The sequence below is a fragment of the Sarcophilus harrisii genome, chromosome 3, assembly GCF_902635505.1.
Source record: "Sarcophilus harrisii chromosome 3, mSarHar1.11, whole genome shotgun sequence".
NCBI classification, from domain to species: domain Eukaryota; kingdom Metazoa; phylum Chordata; class Mammalia; order Dasyuromorphia; family Dasyuridae; genus Sarcophilus; species Sarcophilus harrisii.
The window spans coordinates 29,939,608-29,967,127 of record NC_045428.1 but is presented as its reverse complement, the minus strand read 5'-3'; the positions used below and the strand labels follow the sequence as shown (position 1 = coordinate 29,967,127).

The 27,520-nt window shown below is 40.9% G+C and overlaps 1 protein-coding gene across 2 annotated transcripts in view; it reads right to left on the bottom strand.

Moving 5' to 3' along the window:
- Window positions 1-27,400, bottom strand: part of FNDC3B (fibronectin type III domain containing 3B) — a 362,569-nt gene extending 335,169 nt beyond the window's left edge. The window contains exon 1 of one of the 2 annotated variants that reach the window (XM_031957667.1): window positions 27,230-27,400. The gene's annotated coding sequence lies outside the window, so the exon portion shown is untranslated. Of the gene's footprint in view, window positions 1-26,404; window positions 26,576-27,229 lie in introns of those variants that run through there. The other variant, XM_031957668.1, reaches the window with a different exon arrangement.
- Between the last annotated feature and the right edge of the window lie 120 nt (window positions 27,401-27,520).

Here is a 27,520-nt window from a genome sequence, read left to right as displayed (position 1 = left end):
AACTTAATTGTTGCCCAGTCCTACAACAGCCCAGGGTAAGTCCTTTATTGCACATAAAAATAAACTCTGGAAAAAAAAAAAAACAAAAAAAACTTCTGAACTTCCAGGCCTGAACTCAACCTTTGAGCACCACAAACTCCAAGCAAGAAGCCCAGCTGGCCAGGGAGGCAGGCACCTGGGCATTGGACAACATCACTGACCCAGGCAGCCATGGGTGACCTGACTCATGCAGCTTGGGTCATTACGCCAAGAGCAATCCTGGAAAAGAGATCAGAGCTCGATCCTTTTGGTTCCATTACCCACACAGCTCCCACCCCACCCCCCCATCCCCTTTTTAAGAAGGATTGTGTAACTTGTACAAACATAACTATTTCCTGTCCACGGAACAAAGCCATTTAATGAACTGGAGACGGTTACTGAGATCATTTAGGGGAAGAAACCAAGCAGGCCCCAGTGAGCATAGAGTACCTTCAGAAGAAAAAGAAAGCATAAAATATCCTTCTCTTGCCGGAGGACAAACACTCTGGGTACCTTGTGCCCTCACAAAACCAACAAAAAACATTAACGTGAAAGAGATTGACTTCCAGATCTACCCCAGACTTGGTATCTCCATTCCCAGTGATACAGACAGAGACCCTGGAGATTGAACCCAAGCCCCATTTCACAGATGAGGCATCTGAAGCCCCAGAAGTCCAGACTCCCAGTGACCAAGCAGGCTTCTAAACCAGGATATGAACCCAGTGCCTCCCGCTCCAAATCCCACCTTCTTCCTGCTTGCCTAGGCTGACACTCTTTGTTATTAAAAAAAAAAAAAAAAAATTGTTGAAATGACCTGATACAGAGCGAAGGAAGCAGAACCTGGAAAAATAATATACACAATGACTATCACTATGTAAACAGAGAGAACACAGAAAGAAAAAGAAACTTGCCTATTTCTAAGGACTCAGTTTGTCCACTAAGAAGAGAAATGAGAAGGGGAAGCCTGTATGTCTGTATGCACATGTGTCCAATTTATACATACATGTGTATATAAACAGAATTCATAAATGTGACTATATTTATATAGAATGGGCATGCATAATACACAAATGTGCATGTCTCCTGTTTATATGTAGACACATATAATACAAATATACATGTGACCATGTATTTAATATGTATGTAAATACACATCCATTTGTTTAAATATGTATATATGTAGCTAGGTACAGAGATAATACAATGTGTGTACATGTGTGTAATGTTCAGTGTGTGTAGATGTGCATGCCGGTGCCTATTTATACAAACATGTATGCGTGTGTGTGCAGTGTTTATATGAGTCTCCATGTGCAACATATAAAATACCTTGTGCCTTAAAACATGCTACACCCAGGGTCATCTATTGTATTGTGTGCATATAATGCACAAATGTGTGTATTAATGCACACACACACACACACACAAATACACGGCTACATACATATAATCGCATATTTAGATGTGTATATGTATTCACATGCAATACATGTGTAAAACTCATGTACATGTACTGTGAGCGCATGTATGTATGCATGTATGTCTTTGGTATGTTGTATATGTATGCTTATGTGCACATGTATATGTAGGGTGTGTGCTTGTGTGTATATGTACAATACTATACAAATACACATATGACTGCATCTGTGGAGGGGAAAATGTTGAAAAAAAAATCAGCAAAACAAAGAGATACCAATCATTTTTAAAGGAATAAGCCTTGACCAGTTTAAAAGAATAAACAAATTCAGCTCGCAAGATCTCAGGGCGTTTGTCTATATCAGCCCTCAGCTATTCTTCACTGAGCCTGTTCCCGGGACAGAGCACTGCAGGAAGAAGGGGGGAAAACAGCCGTGTCCTTTCACACCATCACCTATGGAATGTTTCATCCCAGCCCTTATAAAATCCCTTTAGCTTCTCAGCGCTGGCCCTGCCCCGACGCTAACCCTTCTACCCCGAGATGAAAGGAAATAATAGAAACCACACGGAGCAATTTCACGTACACATGTAACTGCCCCATCACTCACTATCAAATTAATAGGCAAATTCCAAAAAGTCACTAATCAGAATCAGAATACAATGGCAATCCAACTGAGGACAAGATAGCAAGCTTCTAATTTAACTTAACATGTATATGCCCAAATAATAATGCTGCCTTACATTCATACCATCGACTTCCCTGACTCTCGAGGTCTAGAGCAATGGAGGGAAGATTTTCTCCTGCTCAAGAAGTTTCAATGGCTCCCTATTCCATTTGGAATAAAATATGAACTCCTCAATTTGGCATTAAAGCCTTTGACAGGGTCTCCTTACACTAATAACTCCCCCTCAGACATTCTACATTTCAAGTCCAGTGTCTTGCATATGAGAAGCTCTTGTTGAATGAATGAATGAATGAAACTGAAGTAGAAACTCAATCTCACAATAAATCAATAACTATTTATTAAGCACCTACTATGTGCCAGTGTTAAGCACTGGGGAAAAAGAGGCAGAAAACAATTCCTACTCTAAAGGAGGTCACAATCTAAAAGAATGATACAATAGTCAATGATAGTAACTGTAACTAATAGCTAGAACTAAAAGGCAGTGATGTCACACTGAAATGGGGGAAGGCACTAAAAGGTTACTACATATTAATATAATATATCTATGGTCTATAGTATTTTAAATTATTGTGTTAAATTTCTCCACTTACAAAGGAAAGCAATTACATCAAAATACAATTATCAAAATATTTTAAGCCCACGAACGTTGGGTTAAGAATTCCTGCATTTTCTTTATGCTTTAGTACCCTGAAAAAATGCCAGCTCTGAAGAGGGAGAAGTTGGGTTCAAATCCCCCCTCAGATGCTTATTACCTGGGAGAGAAAAAGATACTTACATTAAAGAAAGGCCCTTGAACCCAAAGTGCCCTCATTCAAATTTTATCTCTCCCAGTTATTACTTGCATAACCCTGGGAAAGACAATTTTCTGAGATTATTAATACTTATTACTGATTTTGATAAATTAGAGGTGAGTTGTATGATCTCTATAAAGGCAGTTTTGTACATTTTTTCCCACCAAAAAAAATATGTAGTCATGGGGTTCAATTTCCTCCAATGTATAGTCAAATGAGCATTGGTATTAATGCAAAAGGAAAATAAAAGCCAGAGTAGATTCAGGTCTGAGACAGCAAGTGGGAAGAACATGCCCTTTTGCCATAATCCTTCACAAGCCATCCATCTCTCTTCAGGGACATCAAGGCCCTGCCCACCCTGGAGAAGAGAGAATGGGGTTCAATGAATTTCCCATTTAAAATCTAGCAGCCCTTCCCTTACCATCCCCTACGTTCAAAGGACTGTGTCAATGTAATTCTTCTGCAGAGAAAGCAGGGGTATTATAAACTGAATTGTCCCAGCTTGCCTTTCACAAACGGAGGTCTTTCAGGTTCTCCCCTCTTTCGGTGGAGTTAGAAAGCAGGACCGTGCAAATAACATGCCTTTAATGAATGTTCTTTGACAGGCTGACACTGAACTCAGTGGTCCAAGAGGACCCATGACTAAGAGGAATTGACGACTTCCCATGATTCAGTCTTGCACTGGAATACCACTGAATATCATTATATCCCCAGAGGAATCTTCAATAAAGGGGAACCCTGGGGTGAACAATCCAGGTTAAAAGAGAACAGAGAGTAAAAAACAGTGAAAGATTAAGGCCAGCCTCCATCAAATTTCCCCCATGAGTAATAACTCCAAGCCCTGCAGGAGTCTAAGTGGATTTAACTCATGAGAGGCAGAGATGGCTGGGGAAGAAGGATGGAGGGGAGAGAAAGGGGAAGGTGTGAGAGAGCAGAGAGAAGCTGAACTGCCCCCATTTCCCTATCTTAACTAATCCCAACTGATCCAGGTTCCAGGTCACTCAAAGGCATAAAAAGTCTCAGTACTCAGATTTGGTGGCTTTCTGAAGATCACACTAATGACCTTGTTCTCTATCCTCTAATGATCAGACACAGTTAGATGGCACAGTGGATAGCTAAGGCTGGTCAGGAAAACTTGAATTCAAATCGAGCCTCAGACATTTACCAGCACTATAATCCTGGACAAGTCACTTAACCACTGCCTACCTCAGTTCCCCATCTGTAAAACAGTAATAATAGCACTTACCTCCCAGAGATGTGAGAATGAAATGAGTTAATAGCCATAAAGTGCCTAATACATAATAAGCAGTTATAAATGCTTATTTCCTTCCATCTCCTATGGAGATGAGGTTGGGGAGGAAAGGGGGAACAGGCATGGAATTGTATCCTTATTTCATATCCTTGCTGGGCAAACTAAATCTTCAATGACTCAGGACTGCCTCTTTTTACCCCACAAAGAAACATAAAGAGTGCTGGCATTAAGATGCCTTAATTAAGATTAAGACTTAGATCAATCTAACACAAAAGTTTTTTTTTTTTTTTTTTTTTTTCCCCAACTATCTCTTAGAGATAGGAGAGTAAAAGGCAGCAGGTCCATGATCAGTAGAGTGGTTTAACTCAATGGGACAACTCAGAGTATTTTCCAAATGCCTCAGTTCCAAGGAACCTCAGGATCAAAAGGTAACACCAGGGAATGTTGGGTCCTTAAGAGATCATACATTTCCAATTGAGAGGTCAGAGGATCTGGAGCTATGCAGACCAACTCTCTCATCATTTAACAGATAAGGAAACTGAGGTCTAGAAGTTACACAAGTGTTTTGATTTGCTATGTTGTTTTTTGCCTTTTTTCTCTTTTTTTGCGGGGGAAAAAAAAGCTATGAGTCAAACTTCATTCTCCAGATTCAGTTGCCATGTTTGTGCTGCCTTATTCCATCCCTATGGCTCCATTCTCCCAATACTATGTTCTTCCCTCAACCTCCTTTTGATGAAGGTTCAGATCAGCTAAGCTCCATTGGTGGATTGGACTTTGACACCCTGCCAACATGTGAATGCCCTTAGTGGCACTTCAGCTCCCTTGTTTGTGTTGTTTTTCCCTTCATAATATCAGCTTCTTGAAGGAAAGGCTGCCATCTCTTTTGCTTATATCTGAATCCAATGTTTACTTATCCCAGTGATGCACAGTAAGTACTAAATAAAGGCTTGTCTGCTTTTTGACTAGTAAGTGACCTAGACAAAATTTGCAAATCTTTCTTCTGATTACTCACCCAGCACTTTGTCCAGTGTCTAGCACAGATTAGGTGCTTCATAAATGTTTAATTGACTGAGAGTACACTGCTAGTAAAAAGATTTATCCCAGAATCACAGAGCCCTAGAACTCAAGTTCCTTAACATTAAGTCTTACAATCTCTGTCCCTGATCACATGACATAGAACCAGGGCACATGACAACTTAAGATTGTTCAATAACCCTTTGGTGGGGAAACAGGGAAAAGCAAGAAGGCAAAATCACAGATGACCCAAAACTAGGAGGAATCGTTTTACATACTGGATGAAAGCATTTGAAAGCAAACAGCCTGGACAGGCTTGAACGATGAGCCAAATCCAATAGGACAACACAACAGATGAATAAATTAAATCCTATTCTCAAATTAAAAAGAAAATCAATAGTACAAGTACAATCACCAAGCCTAATATTTTAAACACACACACACACACACACACACACACACACACACACACACCAAGTATTATACATATATGTATTTATTCTGTACCATATACCCTCCTGTAATATGAGTTGAGCAATCACTAATGGCCTCAGTTGGGTCTGATGGCCCAAGTGTCCAGGTGATGAACACAACCATTGAAGCCAAAGTCAATCTCCCAAACCCCTCAGAGCTGAAGGAGGAACCTTCTCAAAACCCTATTCATTCTGTTTTTCTACCTAAATTGCAAATCCCCCACCTCCTGGGCTCCATTCATTAGTGTCTGGAGCCCTGAGGAGGAAACTAATCTCAGAGTGGGCAAGCCAAAGGGATTCCAATGGGTTCTGGGCCCTAGTGGACAAATGTTCTCTGCCTCCCTCCCCCCAATTAAGAGAAAATCCATTCAGCAAAGCCTGAAGAGAGCCTAGGGTCTGATCACAATGCTTGGGCTAATCTAGGGAACTGAGTCTGCTTATTATTTTTGTTATGAAAATCATAGTCACCAACAACCAGAAATCTCAGTTTTTCTTTTCTGGAATTCTAATCCCCGATCTCACTCTTCCTTGTTCTGTCCCTGGGGATCGCAAACCTAATCCCTCTTCCAAATGAGTCAGATCTCTTGTTTCCTCATCTGAAAAGTGAGAGAACTGAACTAAAGAATTAAAATAATAATAATATGAATAATAGCTACCAATAGCTGACAAAGCACTTTGCAAATCTGGTCCTCACTGCAACTCTAGGAGGTAAGTGCTATTATCTCCACTTTAGAGAATAGGAAGCAGAGGCTGATTGGGTTACAGAAAGGGAGGCAAACAGGTCACAGCGAAAGGTTCAACAGCCAAAGAGCATCACTGGTATCCTCATGGGGGGGGGAGAGGGGGAGCGAGGGAAATCTAGGCACAAGGGCTTTGAACCTGGGATTAAAGAACCTTAAAATTTTTTTAAATAATTATTTTAATCTAATAAGTTTCCTTGCTATTGTTATATTTTATTTATTGAAAAACATTAGCCAAGGCAGCCTAGGTGACAAAGAAGACTTAAGAGTAAGGAAGAGGTGAATTCAAATCCAATTAATTTTAAAAATATTATTTTTGATAATTATTTCAATCTCATAAATTTCCTTGGTAATATGATCTGTTACATTTTATGCGATGAAAAACATTAGCCAAGGCATCTAAGTGACAGAGAAGAAAACTTAAGAGGAAGGAAGAGTTCAAATCCTGACAAAGTTACTTTGGGCACAACCTCAGTTCCCTTATCTGGAAAATAGGTACAATAATAGCACCTACCCTCCAGGATTCTTGTAACAATGAAATAAGAATGAATATACATAAAGCGCTTTGTCAATCCTAAAGCACCATAAAATGTTAATTTGTAGAATTTGAGTTTAATAATTTTTATTAAGAATATGATATGTAAGTTTAATTTTAAAATCATCCAATAAACTTCAGTTTATTCAACTTGGATGATGATGATGACAGCGACAATGTCATTGGCTTCACCAAACTGCTAAAGGGACTTTTATGAGCTCCCAGATGTAGATCCTGGGTTTTGAAACTGTGGGTCATAGTCCAACATGGGGTTTTAGAACTGAATGTGGGAGTCGCAACATTATGGCTTATTATCAGTAAAGGTTTGATGTGTATACCTATACCTCTTTTACCTACCTATATAGCCAAAGTCACATAAAGTTTAAGAAGCTCTGATATAGATGAAGAGCTCCGAACATATCAAGTTCATCTTTGTGGAGAATCCTATGGTTGATATGGACAGGAAATACAAAGGATGAGAAAGAACAGATGAATTACAATAAAAGAGAGGAAAAACATTGGAACAATTGGAATTGTCCAAACTTGAAATGAGCTACCTGGGAAGACAGTGCTTAGCACAGTACCTGGCACATAATGAAAGCTTTGCCTATGCTTACTGACTGACTGAGCGATTGATAATGGGTCTCTACCTCAACAGAAGTCCCAACATGAAGGATGGATAGCCATTTCTTGGCCTTGGTCTGCTGTGATTTAGACCAAATGCCCCCCTTCTGAAGTCCCTTGCTGGACCTGAAAGCCTGTGAAGATCGACATCTCTGGGAGCCCAGATCTCCCATTTGACATCATAGAAGCCATTCTGATTCACGTATATCATGTTGCATAAGGCACATATTCTGAACAATCTATACAACTACGATTGGTGACCAATGCCATCCCAAGTTTCATTCTCTTTCATCATCCCCCAGTGAATGGACCAAAAATAAGTATTTTTGGAAGAAGTCTGGTACCTGGGAGAATCATCAATCCCCACCTTGCCCCCAAACCTGGTAATGAACCTAGGCCAATGAACCACTAGAAGACTTCCAGTAAACCACCTCTTTTCTATCTTTCCATCCATCCATCCTTCCTTCCTTCCTTATCTTGAAAATGAGATTAATAAGGAGACTAGAGATCAGGAAGATTGAGGCAGATAAGGGATGCTAAGCGGTTTAGCATTATGTAACAGTCAGTTATTATGTAATAAGATAAGACCCAGACAGCTAGTCAGAGCTTAAGAAATCTGCCAGAGGCTGGACAGAGAAAGAACTGGAAAGATTCTATTTCATCACCTCCAGATGGACTCTCCTGAAGGGCCCCCCTCAAAGCCAGGAAAGCCGGCCTCCAAGAGCTCCCGAGGGTCCCAGGCAGCCCGCCATGACTATGTTGGCTGCCAAGCTAGAGCTGGTCAACATGGATAGGCTCAAAACTCATTGTATTTTTTATAGAAAGCCACCCCCAAGCTTTCCTCCTGAGTAGGACTCGAAGAGAATTGGGCACATTGGGGTTTTCTTCTCATAGAACATCTTCTGGGGAAATCTAGGGGTCTGACATTCTGATATGTTCCTTTTTCTAACAGACCCAGTAGGAAGGAGTCCAAGGAAACTTAATGGACATGGTACTGGTTTTTGTCTTGATAACCAATAGCCTGACACATAGTAGGTGCTTCATAAACATTAACAGCTAAAGTGATTGTTGTATTCTGAGACATTGGATGTTCTAAGTAAAGTACTGTCATCAATGGCTTTTGTAGGAAGGGAGAATTAATTTTTTTTTTTCCATGCCTATGGGATGGAGGCAGGTGACCAAGAGACTGAAGATTGTCCTGAAGCCTTCCACAATTCAAAAAAAAAAAAAAAAAAATTAAATCTATGCCAAAAGGTGGGAAAAAGAGCCATCCCACTTTTAAGTCCCAGGGAATGTATGTATGCATGTATCCCTAGAAGAACTAGCATCCATCTGGCTCCATGGAGGGAGAAGACATGAGATTTGGAGTCAGAACATCCAAGACACAAAACTTTATCTTAACTTCACACATATAAACAATAACAATATTGCCAGACTTCTCAAGAGGTAGGGAAAGGACAGGAGGGAGAAAGAGAACTTAGAATTCAAAATTTCTTTTAAATCAATGCTAAATTATTTTATATGTAACTGGGAAATATTTAACAAAATAAAAAAAAAATAAAAACAAAAACAGATCTGTCTTAAATAAACAGCACCACTCACTTACCACCTCCTCCTCCTTGGCTTTCAATCTCGTAACACAAGGCTGAAGTGGATGACTTCTACTTGAAATCTAGAATCTTATGAAAAAACCCATTTCCAGTAAAGTCTACAAGCATATGTGATTATCTTGTGCCAGTCACTGTGCACTGTGCCAAAAAGTAAATAAATAAATGATGGCATAAATTAAAATCCCTGCCCTCAAAGCTCACAGTCTAATGAAAGATTAACATGTAAATGTAAATGTGGGAAAGATATTTACAGGATAAATTGGGGATCATCTTAAAGGAAGGTCTCAGCATAAAAGGTTGATCAGGAGAAAGGAAGGCTGTAGAATCAAAGAATCTCAATCAAGGGGGATTTCTGTGCTCATTCGGTCCAACCAATTTCTCCCCTAACCTGGCCCACCACCTATCCCTCACCAGCCATCATTTTCCAAGGCAGCTCATCACCCAGGTGACTTTATGAGTATTTCCTTGATTGGATGAATTCTAAAAGTTGTGAGCCAGGGGAAGCCACTCTCCACCCTCCACAATCTCCTTCCAGGGCTAAATCCCCCAATTCTAATCCTAAACTACCTCAGCTGTTTCTCCTAAAGAGCGCCACATCTCATCTTCCTCAAGACCTTGGTGAATTCTCAAAGAAGCCTAGGGGACCATCCTCAGTAAATAGCTACTGCCAGAAATGGGAGGATTTAAGGTCACCTCAAACAAGAAAAATGGAAAAAGCTGAACAATCCTAACATCATCCATCTGCATCCAGAGAAATTTCCACATATAGTATTTATGAATTAACTCTCAAGCCAACCTTATGATGTAGTTACGATTGTACCCATTTCACAGATGAGAGAAGCAAAGTTGTGATGCAGCCAGGATCATTCCATTAATATCAAAAGCAGATCTAAAAACATCCTCTTATCCCTTTTACAAATATTTTTGCAGAAAGATACTAAGAAGTCATATGTTCAGAGCTAAGGGACATTTAGTCTGACTCCTCATTTTTAAAATGAGGAAAGTAAAGATCAGTGTGGTTAAATCACTTGCTCCATCAGGAAAGGACAGAGGCCAGATTTAATTGAGGTTGAACTGGAATTGTGCTCAGTTCAATCAACATAATCCACCTACAGTTCAATGAAAGGGTCTAAGAATCTAACACTGAAAGAGACCTTAGAGAATACCTAGTCCAAAGGTTCTTAGTCCGGGGTCCATGAATTCGTTCATTTATTTATTAGTTTTTGACACTTACTTTTATAAGATTTTGATTTCCATTTTTTTCTCCCTCTCTCCCCTCCTCCCTGAGATGAAGTCATTTAAAAATAATATTTTGATAACTATATTTCAATATAATTGGTTTCCTGTGTAAATCTGTGTGCTTTATTTTATGCATTTAAAAACATAGCTTTAGGGCAGCTAAGTGGTACAGTGAATAAAGCACTAGCCAGAATCAGGATGAACTGAATTCAAATCCAGCCTCAGACACAGTGTAACCCTGGGACTCCCCCCACCCCAAAAAAAATTGCTCCGAGAGGCTGACAGACTTTACTGGATTATCACAAAGGTCCTGATCTAGTCTAAGCCTCTCCCCTTACAAACAAATCATTCAGTTGTCCAGAGTTGATGATTTGACCAAAGTCTCTTGCTTTATATTCTCAGTGATCAACACAATACCTGGCCCATAGTAGGCCCTCAATAGAAACTTGACTTAACATTGTTTTGTTCCAATTAACTCTGGGTTCACTCCTAGAACCCCAAAATGTGAAAAACACATGATTATCAGACCTATCTTAAATGAAATTAACTTTTATGTTATTTATAGATGAATGCTGAAGTTCCTTATTTAAAAGGAGCCATTTTCTTTCATGTTAACCAAAAATTCCCAATCCAATAAGTTGTGTCTGCCCCAACAGAATGTATTCTGTGTATTCTCCGAGAATATGGGCTTGTCTTTGTATCCCAGGGCCAAACACATAGCCTCATACAATGGAGGCACTTAATAGATGCTTCTTGAATTAAATTGCGACTGTGTGACACTGGATAAGTCCACTTTTCTGGACTTAAGTTTTCTTATCTATATCAATGCACTTCCCTTCCATTCCATGATCTAATTTGAGAAGAAATTTTTCAACTACTTTATGAAGATTCTCTCCCTGAAACAGACATTCAATTAAAAAGTGGGAAATTATTTTAGTGATCTGTTTAAGTCAGGTTTTTTAAATTGCTAATTAATCTGTCAAAGAAGAACATTTGACAGCCAGTTAGCAAATGCCCCACCAATGAACTCAAGTGATGATGACTCAGTGGGAAATGACATTTAGAAAACTCCGTCACCCTCCCTGAAATTGTCCAGGGCCAGGCTCACCCACCTTTGTTAGAGATAGATAGATCCAACCCATGCTTACTCCCAGCCCGACTTCCTTAGAGAAGCCCCCCCCCCCAAAAAAAAAAAAAAATCCAACCAATTAAAAGAAGGTTTAAGGAACAATGGGGAAAGGAAAAGGATTTGGATTTTCTAGAGTTCTACTCTTTGGTTCAAGCATTCTCCTACTGTGTGGGAATAGAGTCCCAACAGCCCTGGACTCATTTGAGACAATCAGAAAGTGAAACATTAGAAATAGGAAGTGACACTATTTCCTTAACTAGAAACCCAGCAGAGTTAAGTAGCCAACTGCAGATTTGTGTTTAAAACAGACTCTTAAAAAAATAATGCTGACAAATCTAAGCAAAATTTGGGTTAAGTCAGGAGTCATTTGGGAAGGAGAATTCTGCACTTAAAAAAATAAGAAATAAAGGTCATTTAAAAAGAGAGACAATTGTGATTATTAATCAATCCACAAAATTTAAGCCCTTGATTCTGGGCAAACTGCTTCACTCTGCCTCAGTTTACTCATCTTTAAAGGTGAAGAAGGAAATGGTAAACAATCTAGTACCTCTGCCAAGAAAAGGGGGTCAAGAAGAGTCAGATGTGACAGGTAACAATAACATAAGAGGTATTGATTGGGCTTAGAGGGATGATGCCAGCATTGGGGGAAGGAGAATAGCAGGAAAGGCTGCCTGGAGGAGGTGACCTTGGGGCTGAGCCTTGAAGGAAGCCAGCGCTTCTCAAAGTCCAAAGCCGGGTGGGAAAACATAGCAGGAATGAGAAGCAGCCAGCACAAAGACAAGATAGCAGAAGAAAGATGAAGAGACAAGGTTGGGTGGGCCTTGGAGAATGGAGGAGGCAGGAAGGGGCTGACCTGACCGGCAAAGAACATCCTGGAGATCTGATCCTGGAGAGAAATGGGAGCCACTGGCAAGAGTGTGACGTTACCAGCCCTCCCACACAGTGGGACCTTCACTTTTAGTGGCTTGTGACTCCAAGCAAGGAGACAATTAGAAAGCTTCTGGTTTTCTTTCATCAGTGAAAATAAAAATAAGAGAAACCGTCATGTGAGGAAAGTATTTTGCAACTAATTTAAAAAAAAAGTCTGATAGCTCGGATATATTGGAAGTAAACTGATACAAATAAGGGACCACAGATTATTCCCCAATAATTAAGGGATTAAAAGATAATGAAGTTGCAAAAGAAAAATGGTCAAATGCAACTGTTGCTCTTAATCACTTGGGATAAAAGAAACACAAACAGATGTTTTTACCTCTCAGAAAATTGACATCAGAGAAGACTTGGACAAACATGGAGCAAAAAAAACTATGCTCTCCCTCTTCCTTCCCGGATTCCCTCAAAGTCCATAGACCATCCCTTCTGTCTATCTTGTTTACCAGGTAGAGTACCAAGTGGACCTAAAATCAAGAAGACTCATCTTCATCAGTTCAAATCTAGCCTCAGACATTTACTAGCAGTGTGGCCCTGGCCATGTCACTTAACTGTTTGCTTCAGTTTTCGCTTCTGTAAAATGAGCAGAAAATGATAAACCACTACAGTATCTCTGCTAAGAAAACCCAAAATGGGGTTATGAAGAGTGAGACAAAACTGAAATGACTAAACAACAAAAAAAAATTTGTAGGCCCATAGTGTCTGTATGTTGTGCCCCCCATTAAAGAACATTTTTAGCATTTTTTGGCCAGAGCCTGGCACATAGTAAGTACTTAATCCATTATTATTGACTGAACTCCAAAAGTATTCTGGAACTAGAACAGGACCATAGGAAGTGCCTAATAATTGCTTAATGATTAATTGCTAATAAAAGTAAGACTAAAGGAAGTGCCTAATAATTGCTTAATGATTAATTGATTTATAATAATGGGACCAAAGGAAATGCCTTATAATTACTTAATGATTGATTGCTAATAAAAGTAGGACTAATGGAAGTGCTTAATAATTGCTTAATGATCGATTGCTAATAAAACTAAGACTAAAGGAAGTGCCTAATAATTGCTTAATGATTAATAGATTGATCATAACAATGGAACCAAAGGAAGTCCCTTCTAATTGCTTAATGATTTATTGGTAATAACCAACCTTGGTCCTAATGAAATAGACATCCCTCCAAGACAGAGAGAGATTAAAGGAAAAAAGCATCATACGTTGTCTGACACAGCCCCAATATGAATTGCTTCTATTTTAACTGCTTTTCTCTATTACAAAGGAGGGTTCCTGTGCTTTGAGGGAAGAAAGGGTCATAGATCAAGAAATAACAGATGTAAAAATAAGAGCAATCAATAAATCGTATTTTTAAAATCAAACTGATCAGGGGCCTTTGCCCCAAAAGACAAACTGCAAAAGGATTTGAAGTTTGGGGAAGAAATGGTAACTATCAACAACTCCACAGAAATTTGGAAAGGCTTATTTAAAATGATTCACATTAAGCAGAATCCAAAAAATAAAGAAAATTATCATGATAATGTAAAGGATTATTAGAAATTTAAGGAACTCAAGGACTTACCTTGAATGATAATGTCAATAATGTATTAAAACTTTTCTCTAGGAAAAAAGGTGGGAGGCTATGAGTGTGGAATAAGGCATACATACCTCCCTTATTAAACAACAATAATAATAAGAGAGAATTCTGCTGTGGGAGTGGTAGTAACAGCAATATTTTTTAAAGTATCAATAAACATAGAAAAATGTGTCATTATATCTTTTCATTGCTGACAACTTTACAACGAGTTGGATCTCAAAGAGAGATGGTTTCAAATGTCACCAAACTGCATACTCTTTGATCCAGCAATAACACTAGTAGGCTTTTATATATCCCCCCCAAAAATAATAAAGAGGAAAAAGACCCATATGTATTACAGACACACACACACACACACACACCCACCAAAATATATTTATAATGGTTCTTTGTAATGGCAAAGACCTGGAAACCAAAGGGAGAATCCATCAACTAGAGATTGACTGAACAAATTATGGTGTAGCAATGTAATGAAATATAGTGTACCGTTCATTAATGTTGAGAAACTGAGGAAGATTTGTATGAAATGAATACTGAAGTATGCAAAACCCAGAGGGAAATAACATGTAAAGGCAAATATGAAACAATTTAAAGACTCTTAAAACCTATCAACATTTCTGAAACCCAGGGACCTCTAGATAGAGGTGATGGACTCAAGAAGCAACATGAGACAAACTTTTTTGGATATAACCAATGTGGGAATGTGTTTTGACTAGGTATATTTGCTACAATTGTTTTGCCTTTTTTAATTCTCTCAATCAGAGGATTGGAGAAGATGTGAGAGAAAAAAAATAAATTCTTGTTAATTGAAAAAAACTAAAAATTAAATTATAATAATTTTTAAAATAGCAAAAAGGTTTGTTTTAAGTAACCCTGAAATTTAAGAACTTTACTGAGCTAATTAGAATAAGAAAAAAATAGAGACTCTATACTAAGATTTTTTTTCCTTTCTTCTCCCTTCCAATTTTTGGAATCTAGAAAATAATTTACTGTTTTCTTTATGAGTTGTAAAATATGGATATTATAGTAATCTTCTCAATAATTCTTTAGAAAACTTGGGCAATTCTTATACTGGAAATGTTCTATAGAAGTGGAAAATATAGTGGACCTGGACTCAAAGGAATCTGAATTCCAATCCTGCCTCTAGCACCATCACTTACGTGAAATCACTTAGGTGAAACTCAGTGTCCTCTGAAAACTAGGGTTACACCACAATACATACTATTTCACAGACTTGTCATAATATCTAAAGATGTTCAATGGAGGGAAAGTTCACAACAAACTTTAAAATGCTATGTAATCATTATTAATTCTTAATAATGGGAATGTTACAATAATATTGTTTTTTTATTATTATTATTTTCCCTTTGTGATGGAGAGGAAGATAAAGAATTATATTCATTAATTTTTAAATTAAATATAAACAAAAACAAAATCAAACCAATTATTTTATTTTTAAATGAAATAAAAATTAATAATAAAAGAAAGTATTCTAATCATTTATTAAATAAAATAGCAAATATAATTAATATCAATAATAAGTAAAAAATGTTTTAATCTTTTTATTTTAATCACCATTCCTGTCTCAAGGCATTTTTTTTTTTAAAAGATGTTTTAAATAGTTCTTTTCTAAGAAGCCTCAGGGCATAAACACAATAAATTAAAAAAAAAAAAAATTAAAGGGCTTTTTAAAAATCAGCTCCATCAGAAGGTAATTTGAGGCAAGGGATTGACTACTTAACCACACTTATGGGCCCAGATGTGCAAAAGCTCCCAAGCTCCCATATAAGGCCTGTATGCCCTCCAGAATTCAAGAAGACGAGGCAATTGGTGGGTCCAGAAGCATTTATAAACACACACACACACACACACACACACACACACACACACACACACATTTTTTCCAGTTTACAGTCTTATTCTCAGGCCAGCTTGAGATGAGAAGTCATTACTCTATGAATACTTCCATGGAAAGGGAGATGAGGAGATTCCCTCTTTCCAAGTGGAGACATTCACAAGTCCCTGCTGTACAAGGAGAAATATTAAGAAGCAAGAACATTGTTGAAATTGTAGGACCTTTGGAGGGGGGAGTGCCCACTCAGCCTGCACTCCCATCCCATAAGCCATGGGGAGAAGGAGTCAACTCCCACTTTTGTCCTTAGCTCACCTCCAATGAACTCTCCCTTTCAAGACAGAGGGAAAAAGCCAAGAGACTTTCTAACAAAGGAGGCATTTAGGGCTGCCAGCTGCCCAGGTTCTGCCTGGACAGTCGGAGAAGTCCCAGAGCCTGCTGTGAATCCCAGAATCACCTCACCCGCTTCACCCAAAAGCGGGTTCTTGGAGTGGAAAGAGGCAGAGCTAATCTCTCTGGCTCTGCTCCCATCTCCCTCACTGGTCTCAAAAGCAGCAACCTGAGCTCTAATTAAAAAAAAAAACAACCCAAAAACAAAGAGGGGGGCAAGATGAGTGGAAGAGAAAAGCCTCCATGATCCAAAGGAGGATCATTCCTGAAGATGCTGATCTTAATCGCTCATTATTTATGAAGCACCTACTATGTGTCGGGCACTGTGCTAAGCGCTGGGGATAAGATCGTTTCAGCATTCACCACCTAATGGGAGAGGCAACAGGCAAATCAATATATCCAAAACAAGCATCAAGATCTGAAATCAGCAACCTGGAGTTCGAGGACTGGCTTGGATAATTATTAAGTATGGAAAGAGCCTAGAAAAGTCATCTCTTCAGTTTCTCAGTTACAGAAAGAGATAAATGATCTCAGACGTGGCCTTTAACATTTCCAAGTTTCAGATTCTTTATCTGTAAAAGGAGGGAAGGGGAACCTCTGAATTAATCAGGTGACAAACCTCACCAGGTGATTATGAAAGGAAACCTCCTGTAAACCTGAAAGTGAGCAAAATTGAAACTGTTATCAAATTTTATTTGTACTTAAAATATTTCTATTTTATTTTCAACTAAACTTTATGCTTGTTTCTTTGGGGGGGAGGGAACACTCAGAAATAAGACAATTGATTTTTTTGGATATGACTTGGTTTCTGTGGCTTAGGAAATTCCCAGAGAGGAAAATCTCTACCAATGCAGATAGCCACCTGTTCTGCATCTTTGAGTGGGGGTAAAGAGAGGCTGTAACTTAGGCAAGATCACAGAGCCAGGATGTGTCAGGGGACAAGTTTTCCTGAATCAGAGACTGGTTTTCTATCAACTACATCAATGATTCTCAAAGTTTTGGGTCCCCGAACCTCTTTACACTATTAAAAAAGTCCCCAAAAGTTTTGGTTTGTGTGAGCTTTCTGTACTGATATTTTGTCATTTTTTGTTGTTTGCTGTTGTTGAGCGCCCAACTCCCTGCGATTCCATTTGAGGTTTTCTTGGCAGATGCTGGAGTGGTTTACCATTTCCTTCTCTGACTCAATTTACAGATGAGGAAACTGAGGCAAACAGAGTTAAAGGACTTATCCAATGTCATATAGCTGGGATTTAAACTCAGGTTTTCCTGACTCTAAGCCCAGCCTGAAGGTGACTCTATCACCTCCCTCCGGAAGATTCACCATATTAGAAATCAATACTGGGGGATTTTTAAATATTCATTAACACACTTAAAAATAACAATAAACTTGTTACATGCTACCGTGGATGATATTTTTATGCGAAACAACCATATTTTCCCAAGCAAAAAAAAAAATTAATGAGAAGAACGGTACTGTTTTACAGATCTCTGCAAATCTCTTTAATGTGTGGCTAACACAAGACAGCTGGATTCTCATATCATCTGCTGCCTTCAATCTGAAGCAATATGTTGTTTTGGTTGAAGTGCATGAAGAAAAGCTGGCCTCATATAGATGTATAATTGGAAAAGGGAGGAGTGTTTCAGTAGGTAAATATTTCTGAGTATTTTTATGAAAACAGCTTTGACCTCAATGACTCCCCCCACCCTCCAGTGGCTCGAGAGACTCCAGGGTCCAAGGACCACACTTTGAGAATAACCAACAATGTCACGCTTGCCTTCCCATAAGTATGTAAGCGTTCTCTCCTGTTGGAGGTGACATCTCATCTCCGTTTTACTGAGGCCCAAGGGGATTTATTTAATCAACATTGTGTCCGAGATCACAAGAGGCAGTAGGTCTGAACTCTGGTTCAAAACCAAATCCAACACTCTGTCCACTATGGCAAAATGTAAAAGAAGTCCCAGGTTCCAGACTGATCCGAGATACTGATGAGGAGGCCAGGAAATGAGGCCATAATGGGGGATGGGGAGTAGAAAGGGGAGAAGGTTTACCCAGATCTCTAAAGAAGCATCTAAATCTGTTCTACTGCTTTAGCAGAAACTATGACTGTCATATAATAAGACTGCTTACAGTTCCATACCATGGAGAGAGGACCACTAAAAGTGACCATCAAGATTCCTGGATGATTCACTCATCCCCTGAAGATGGAAGCAAGGTCTTCGCACTTTTGAGTCTTAGTTTAATTTTTCAAGATTTCTAGCCTTGTATCTATGGTCTTCTATAAAATACTTAGGGTCTGCTATCTATTAAAATATGACATTGAGCTCAATATAAAGAATGGAGAGTGTGACTGTATGTGAGAGAGGAAGAGAGAACATGAGTGTGCGCTTGCAAGCGCTAGCCTTGAAAGAAATGAGTTCAAATCCTCCTACTAACACCAACCTTTCCCTCCCTATAATTCCTTAAGACTAAGTTGGAGGTAGAGAGCTTTTCCTACCCAATGAGCTAGCAAGGTCCAGGACCCCATCCCCTATATTTATGTAACAGATGGGCATGAGCCCTAATCAATTAAACCAGCCATTTACTGATTGGGGAATGATGGATGACACATTCAATCTCTTGGATCTCCAGATGACTCACTATATAATTTTAGATAAAACTTCTATCCCTTGAAGTATCCACTTTTCCAAGATAAAAACAATTCATACAATTCACACAAAACAATTTATCACAGTGAAAAAATTAACAATAACAGTCTATCTAATTCATAAAGTAGAAAGGGGAAGGGAGATTTTTTTTTTTTTTAAAGAGCAGGTGAGAGGCAGCTACATGGCACAAGGGATAGGACACTGATTCTGGAGTGACTCTTGGCGTCACAAATGTGAGTTATAATTTGATAAATCATTCAACCTGGTTGCCTCACAAAAAAAAAAAAAAAAAAAAAAAAGGCAGATGAAATTGAGTTTCTAAAATAATAGGCCTTTTATTTAGTGGTCTATGAAATAGACCTGGACAAATTTCTTACAATTCTCAAACTGAATTTTGACCCTTATTCATTCCACAGGAAAATCTCATTAATGTGGAAAAATTGGCAAAGATAAAATTGAAGGAGTGAAAATCATAGACTTATTCTTTAAAGAATTCATTTTAATTAGTGTTGAGTAAATACAATAACAAACTACTTGGAAAGTGCACAGAATATAAGTCCCACTTTAGTGAACAGATAACAATAGTCTATAATTAACACATACAAAGCACCAATCTCAGTATATTCCCATAAACCTGAGATAAGCAGAGCTGAGCTATTTATATTATTTTTCAGTAAATAGAAGCTTTTAAGGCCCTAGAAAGTTGTGGGTTCCCTTAGTTAACATTTCCTTTAGGATCATACTTATAAATATATATATATATATATATATATAGAGAGAGAGAGAGAGAGAGAGAGAGAATGAGAATATATGTATAGAATGTATAGAATATAACACAAAGATGTATATACATACATATATGGGTGGGTGGGTATGTGTTCCCACTTTCCCCCAAATGTAAATTTGTGGAGAAAAGTAATTGATTTCTGTGTTTTTGTTTGTTTTTGAATCCCCCGTACCTGAGAAGGCATTTAATTAAATGACTATATATATATATATATATATATATATATATATATATATATATATAGCTTTGTGCACATAATAAGCAAATGTACAAGAGCTATACGGTGTCTTAAAAGATGAAAAATAACAAAATATCTAACCTAGGCAAGTCAGAGAGAAGTCGGCCCTAGTGGGAGGGAGCAATCTCTCCCAGTTGAAGGGGAAGAGAGAAGGAGTCCACTATAATCCTATTAAGAAGTTATTTTCCTCCCAATTACATCAAAAGTGAATCTTTCCTTTTCTAGCTTTCCTTTAGATGTGTCCTCTGGGGTCACGTGGAGAAACAAGTCTAATCCAACCATCCTTTCAAATATTTGAAGACAGCTGCTTTCCCAAGTCATCTCTTTCCCAGGTTAAATATGATAGCCAATGTCCAGTTTCCATTTACTTCAACTCAAAAAGCATTTATTAAACATCTGCTGCATACTAGCAACCATACCTTGAGACATGAAAACTAAATTGATAGGTAGCTTACTTCCTACAAGCAAGGGACCATACGGAAGGAAGGAGGTAGGTGGAAGGGAGCAATGGAGGAAAGCCTCCCTCCTTCCTTCTGGAGGCTCCTCCAAGTCACTTCTGTGACGGGGACCACAGAATTGAACAGACCTGTCCCATTTACAAAATATAGGGGCCATGAAATTAACACTGTAAGGTTATTTTGCATTAGTACTGACATGGAAATTAAAAAAAAAAATCTCCCTATTTGGGCTCATTTAATCAGAGACAGGGATGTCTGAGCTGCCTAAAGCAATGATGAAAAGCTTCTCCCCCTTAATCTATAGAGGATCCTTAATCATTTTTGCTAAGGTTCCGACCCTTTCTAGCATGAAGCGAAAGCTTACAGACCCCTCAGAAAAATATTCTTAAGAAGTGTAAAATAAAACACAAATGATTAGAAAGGACAACAATTATAAAAATGTAATTTTCTCCTCACCTTCCAAGGTAAGAGATTCCCTGAAATCTACCTTCCAAGAGTTAGGGAAGTGAATTCCATATTGGAGAAAGCCGGTAATCTGTCCAGTCAATACACTCTTTCTCAGCAATCCCCAGGGCCAACTTTTGTGATTTGCTCTCTATATGGGGCCCCAACTTAGAGCTGATTTATAAAATGTTAAGCAGCCCATCTCCGCTGGAAGTGGGGGCAGAGGGGAAGGAAGAGAAGAGGGAGAAGAGGAGGACTGGAGGATTTAGCCCTTTTCCAGTTTAGGAACATTTCTGGCCTGTAGGGGGCAGGTCACCATTGTGCGTCTCTTTTTCTCTGATTTCCAGTTGGTGGTTTGAAAAACTTCCCCCTTCCCACATACCTTCCATCTCCAGGGACGGATCACACAGTGACATTAAACCTGTGCCATAAACAGCTCCCCTCCTGATCTGCCTGTTAAAGAGGAATGTGTTGTTTCGATAGTTACATCTTTACAATATACTAACAGCAGCCCCTCCAGTTTCTCCCCTCCTTCCCTAACCTGTCAATTAGGTGCGGGGAGGAGGGGAGGGGGGGAAAGAGTGGTATCCTAGCACGTAGGGGAAAGACACAGACCAGAAGCTCCAACTAACAACATTCAACTTCCAACTTTTTCTTGAGGCTTCTGTCCATCTGTCTGTTTCTCTGTGTCTCTGTCTCTGTCTTTCTGTCTCTCTATATGTGTCTGCCTCTGTCTCTCTTTGTTTCTTTCATCACATAAGGTTATATCCATTAGAACAATTCTGGTCGAACATGTTTAAATGAAATTAAAGTTTATTTTTTTTAACACTCTCTGCCACCTTCAAGTCCCAACTTTTCACACATCCAAACAGAGAAAAGCATTTAAAACCTTTCCTGAAACTCCCAAGAGTTAATGTTTATTTGAAGATTACTTTGATAAGAAAATATTACAGATTGGAGGGGAGGCGGGGAAATCACCTGAAGATTCAGTTGTGCTGAATCAAAAAGGGCAAAAAAATGACTAGATTTTACACTGCAAAGACCACAAAACACACAATATACAAGTCATACAAGAACTTCAGTTCTTCCCAACAATTACAAACCAACTAGATTTAATAAAACAAATGATCACGAAAATATCAAGAATCTCTCATTTCATACTGAAACATATATAACGGCATCATAGACCATCGGTTTTTCAACCACAGTCCTAAAAATGACCCCAGATCAAACCAGATGAATTCACTCCCTTCAAAAAATGAGAAGTGATCCAACCTCCTAGCCAGCTTTAGGCTACATTGAAAGAAGTTTAAAAAAAAAAAAAAACCCACCAACAGTGCTCAAGCGGAATGAATTATGGATGGTCCAAAATGTGACATAAGTCAATGTGGTCCTTTGGGGTGGGGGGAATGAAATTCTGTAACTACAACCTTCCAGCAGTGGAGGGCTGCTCCACTTACTAATTAAAAGGGGAAAATAAAAGGCAGACAGCCTCTGTCCAAGTATAGTTTAGAAGACTCTACTAACTGCCAATAACTACACTTGGAACACATCAGCTATGATCCTCTTTATACTTTTAATTTGTGGCTACAGACCCAAGGACCCAATTCCAAAATCAGCCCTTAGGGGGAAAAAAAAAAACTACAGGAAAAATCCACTGCAAAGCACCCTGACATGCAACAAATTTAGTGTGATTCAATTCAACAAGTATTTATTAAGTCTTTATCCTCCGAGTTTAAATTCAACTAGTGGGAAAGAAAATGTTCATAGAAAAAAACTGAATAATCTTGTGAGTTCATATCTGCATGTATGTGTGGCTACTGAATAAATGATTAAGGCTATGATCTTACCAAATAAATGATTTGTTAAATAATAGTCTGCTAATCCTATGATTTTACTTTAATCCAATAATACCGTCATAACCCTCTATACTCAAAACAGTTCAAGAACCTGGTGTTATTTATCACAGCCTGGATTATCAATGATCAAAGTAGCAAAATTCCGTAATAAGATGCAACCATTTTGCACATAACTCAATCAGACTGTCTGATAATCATTCCTGGATAACAGCAGGCCCAGATCATCACAGCCTGGCCCCCCAATATGTGTCTGCTGCATTCAATAATCAGTCAATAATTCAATAATCGATTCAATAATCGAATAACGTGGGCAATAATACCAAAGACAAGGTAAAGATTGAGCCGAATGGGAAGTCAGCTAGGAAAAATATCCTAGGTATTCTTTATTTAGAATCCCTTAGATTTTTATTATTTAGAAGCATAGATTTATAGCTGAAAGAGTGCCAAAGAAAACCTCTAGTCAGTCTTTCAGACACCTCTGGCCATCTGCTGATAATAAAAGAAATGTAATTAAGTGTAATTTAAAATTAATTTAAAATCAAAGAGAACAGGGAAAATAAAGATATGATTATTTTCCTGTCCAAAGTTCAAAAAGCCCCTGATATTTCTTCACGGCCCCAAGTTACCCAATTGGATTAGCTGGGCTAGTCTAACTCTTCCCCTCTGTCCATTTTATAGATGAGAAAATTGAGGCCTTCACATGTTGACTGACTTGCCCAAGAACACACAGAAGATTCAAATCTAGATCAGGAGATCATACATTTAAAGGTGGAAGGAGCCTCTTCAACTGACACAGAAATTAAAGCTAGGAGGTTATGTTTTGTCCAGGGTCACTGATAAAAAAGGCAAGGGTCATCTTGCCTCCAATATAGCACTCTCTTCACGTCATCCTTGGAGGCCTCAGATTCCCATCCCAATACTCTGTCTGATAATCTTTATCAATCCCTCCTCAATCCTTCCCAGATTGGATCAAAATCAATCACCTGGGATTTCAATCAAAATCACTAGTCAAGATAAGACTGATTTATCAGATCTTCCTACTAAGAAAGCTTCTTGGATGACTTCACTAAGTTATCCTTCCCAATTCAACCCTTTTAAACCAACCCTTTGGTCGGGCAAGGTGGACTATATATCCCAAACTGCAAAGAAATGATTATTAGTCCGATCCATTTCTGAACAATTTTACAGCAACTTCAAAACAATTGGATTATTTTCCTTTCAAAGACAATGTATGTGAAGTCATTGGGAGGCAAATCTATGGCAATTCAAGGAAGGAAATGGTCATTTATTTATCAAGTACCTACTATGTACCAAACACTGTGCTAAGCGCTTTACAAATATTCCACTCCCTCCTCACAACAACCCACAGAAATAAATGCTGATTATCTTCATATTACAGGTGAGGAAACTGAGGCAGAGATCAAGTGACTCGCTTAGGGTCACATAGCTGTTTTTATTGTTTTCTTAAAATAAAACAAATTTTCTGAATATTTTTCTTCCCTCCCCCCACCCCAAACAATTTGTAGCTATTCCTAGATTTGTTTATCAGGGTCTTACCAACCTGAAGAACTTGGATGGAGCAACTAGCTCCGAGAATCAGTCTCCAGAATCAAAGTAACCGTTTGAAAACTGAATCTAAGGCCAGCTGGTGATGTAATCGGTGGCCAATCCTGGCTTGCAGTCCCTGAAATGTCAGTAACTTTGAGCCAATCCTCAATCCTTTGACTCCTAACTCAGTTTCCCAATCGTGAAGGAGGGAACTGGGCTAAGTGCCCCCTAAAATCACTTCCAGCCCTAAATTTCTATGCTGCTAAATGGGATTTTGGGGTGTTGAATTTGTATTAGTTATGAATGGGCAAAGTGGTCTTCTTGGATAGTCCACAATGGACTGGATGTTCCCCACTCAATGGGGACTTAAGTAAATCTCCCGTTTTCTTCTCTCAGTTTCTCCTGAAAAGAGCTGACAGGAGGGTACTTCCCCCCAAAACACAGCCCCTTGTAAATTAAACATATTTCTATTCCATCTCTAGACTAGGACTTCTCAAGTGCCTCACTCAAGCCACCACTCACCCTCCCCTCCCCGGCCCAAAAGTCAGAGGATTATTTTTCTCTCTCCCTTCTCTCTCACACAGACTTTCCCTCCACAGGGGGCTGGTAACTGGAGGAAATTCAAACCAAATTAGCTGCACATTAAAAAATAAACAGACAAGTAATCAGGAGGTGCCCACCCAACAGAAAGATCAGGAGACTCGCAAAGTCTGAATCAGCCCGGGAGAAAAGGGGCGGAGGTGGGGAGGGGGGGGGGAGAGAGAGAGAGAGCGGGAAGGGAGAAAAGATAAATGAACCTGGATGGAGTTAAATACTTCTAGAAGGAGCCCCCACCAAGTGTCAGTCAGGCAACCTCGGCCCCAATCCAAATGTGATTTAAAGAAAAACACTGAGACGGAGAAAAGGGGGAGGGGGCCGAACTTTTAAAAGAGTCGGCAAACAGTAATAAGTTTTGGTAAAATGCCATTTCTTTCTTTCGTCTGGGATGGCAGAGCTGGGGCTTAGGAGAAAGTCTCACTCAAAAGAAAAATCCCCAATTCCCCCTCCCCCCAACTCCACTCTCCCGGTCCAGCCCAGCTCAGTAACTTCCAAGTCGGCGATTTCCCCCTGCGAACCAGGGCTCTCCTCCTCGGAAAGGCGCAAACATATGGGAGAAAAAGTTGCCTTAGCTCGGTCCCGAGTCTTCTCCCAAAGTACCCCCCCGACCCCCCCTGCTGCATCCAGACATTTTGGAAAAGTTTACGCGGAGAACTCGGGCCTCCTCGGGAGCAGCAAAAAGCCTCCTAATCTCCCCCACACACACACTTTTTTTTTTCCACCAGTGACAGACCCTCGCCTCACCCTTCCCATCCTCCGATCCCCGATCCCACTTCCTCCGGCGCTTCTCCCCCAACTCCAGAACAGCCAAGTAGGTTCGCGCAGCCCCCACCCAGGCACCCGGACTTAAACCTTAGCCTCCAGCTCTCCGGGCCCCTAGGTGCCTCCGCTCCCCTCCCTCTCTCCTCCCTCCCAGGCTCTCCAGCCTCAGGGCACAGATTCTCGGTCTCTTCTTCCTCGTCCTCTTCCTCCTCCCTCCCCAAGCAGACCGGGCTCCCGCAACAGGGTAAACGAATGTGAAACGGAGGGGAGCTGGAGAGAGGAAGGAGGGTGCTTTGACGGTCTCCCTTCCCCCCCTCCTCAAGTCTCTAAGTTGGGAACAGCCCTCCACTCCGCCGTCAGCTTTCCAAAGGCAGAGAAGGGACGCGGGGAGGAAGCCCAGGAACTGGGGAAGTGAAGATATGGAGGAAAGGATTTGGCTGGAGGGGGAGGGGAGGAGGAGGGCAGGGGGGGCTCCCGAGAAGGGGCGGGGGAGGAGAAGAGGGAAATGTCAGGGGCCTGCCCGGGAGCCCGGAGCCCCACGGCGCCCCAGGAGTCGCTCGGGATTCCCGGGCTCGGCTGGCGGCGAAGGTTCGAAAAACTGCTACTCTGTAGCCTCCCGGCCCGCAAACGGCTACTTTGTAGCGCCCAGGTCCTTCTGCCATTCCCACGGCCGCAGGACCCCCGGGGCCCCGGCACCCAAAGCCCTCCCCTACTCTCGAAGCCCAACAAAAGGGGGAAAGCGAGGGAAGGGAGAAAGGGGGAGAAAATAAAGCGGCATCCTCACCTCCCGAGCCCGCCCCGCCGGGGGCCCCTCCCGCCCCCCGGCGCACACACAAAAGTCGTCCAAACTTCGGCAGCACTTTGCGCTCTCTCATGGGTCGGGGCTGAACCCTCACACCATAAGGAAAGTGACACGTCGAAGATTCCGCTGCTGCCTCCTTCCCTCTACACCCCCTCCTACACCCCCTCTCCTCCTCTCCCCTCCCCTTCAGGCAGCGATCCTGCCCCCGGGACGGGGGGCTGGCTTTTGCACCACCTCGGAGACTGGGGGGACAGGGGTGCCAAGGGGCTGGAACGGGGAGGAGGCACAACGTTGAAGAAATTAAAATTGGCCGGTTTTTCTTCTTCTTGGAAAAATGTTTTTTGGCAAAGCACGGTTGGGGGAAGGGGGGGGGGAATCTTCGCACTAAATGCTTTCTTTCCCCCCCCCACTTTCCATACTTCTGTACGCGTTCATCCCCATCGCCTGCTCCCCTTCTTAGGTGCATCCCCCCCCCCCATCACCTTCCCGGAGCCCGGAAAGTGGGGGTGGGGTGGGAAAGGGGGAGGGCGGGACGATCGGGGCACCCCGGCCCCTCTCCGCCGCCAGCGCAGCTTAGCTACTTAAGCCTGAAGTTTTCCTGCACGGAAAGGCGGCCACCCCCCGAAATCTCAGGGGTTCTCCGGAACCCGCTAGCGGGGCTGGGCTCGGCTCCGGGGCTTTCCGGGGCAGTCCCGCTCCTCCAAATGGCTCGGCCAGCATTCCGCCGCCAGCCCGGGCTCTGGGGCTGCTATTTGGCTCCCGCCCGCTCGTCAGCCCTCCCCGGCCGCTGCGGCGGCCGCTCCTTACCTTCTCGAGGGCTGAAACAGGGTGGGTGCCGGGGGGCGCGTGAGACGCGGGGTCGCCCTCTGCTTGCCTGCCGGCCTGCCTGCCCTGCCTTCCAGCCAGGCAGCCTGAGGAATCCCTCCAGCCGCCTCTGCTGCTGCTGCCGCCGCCGCCGCCGCCGCCGCCGCTGCCTCCGCTGCTCCTCCTCCTCCTCCTCCTCCTTCTCCTCCTCCTCCTCCTCCTCCTTCTCCTCCTCCTCCTCCTCCTCCACCTCCTCCTCCTCCTCCTTCTTCTCCACCACTACCACCACTACCA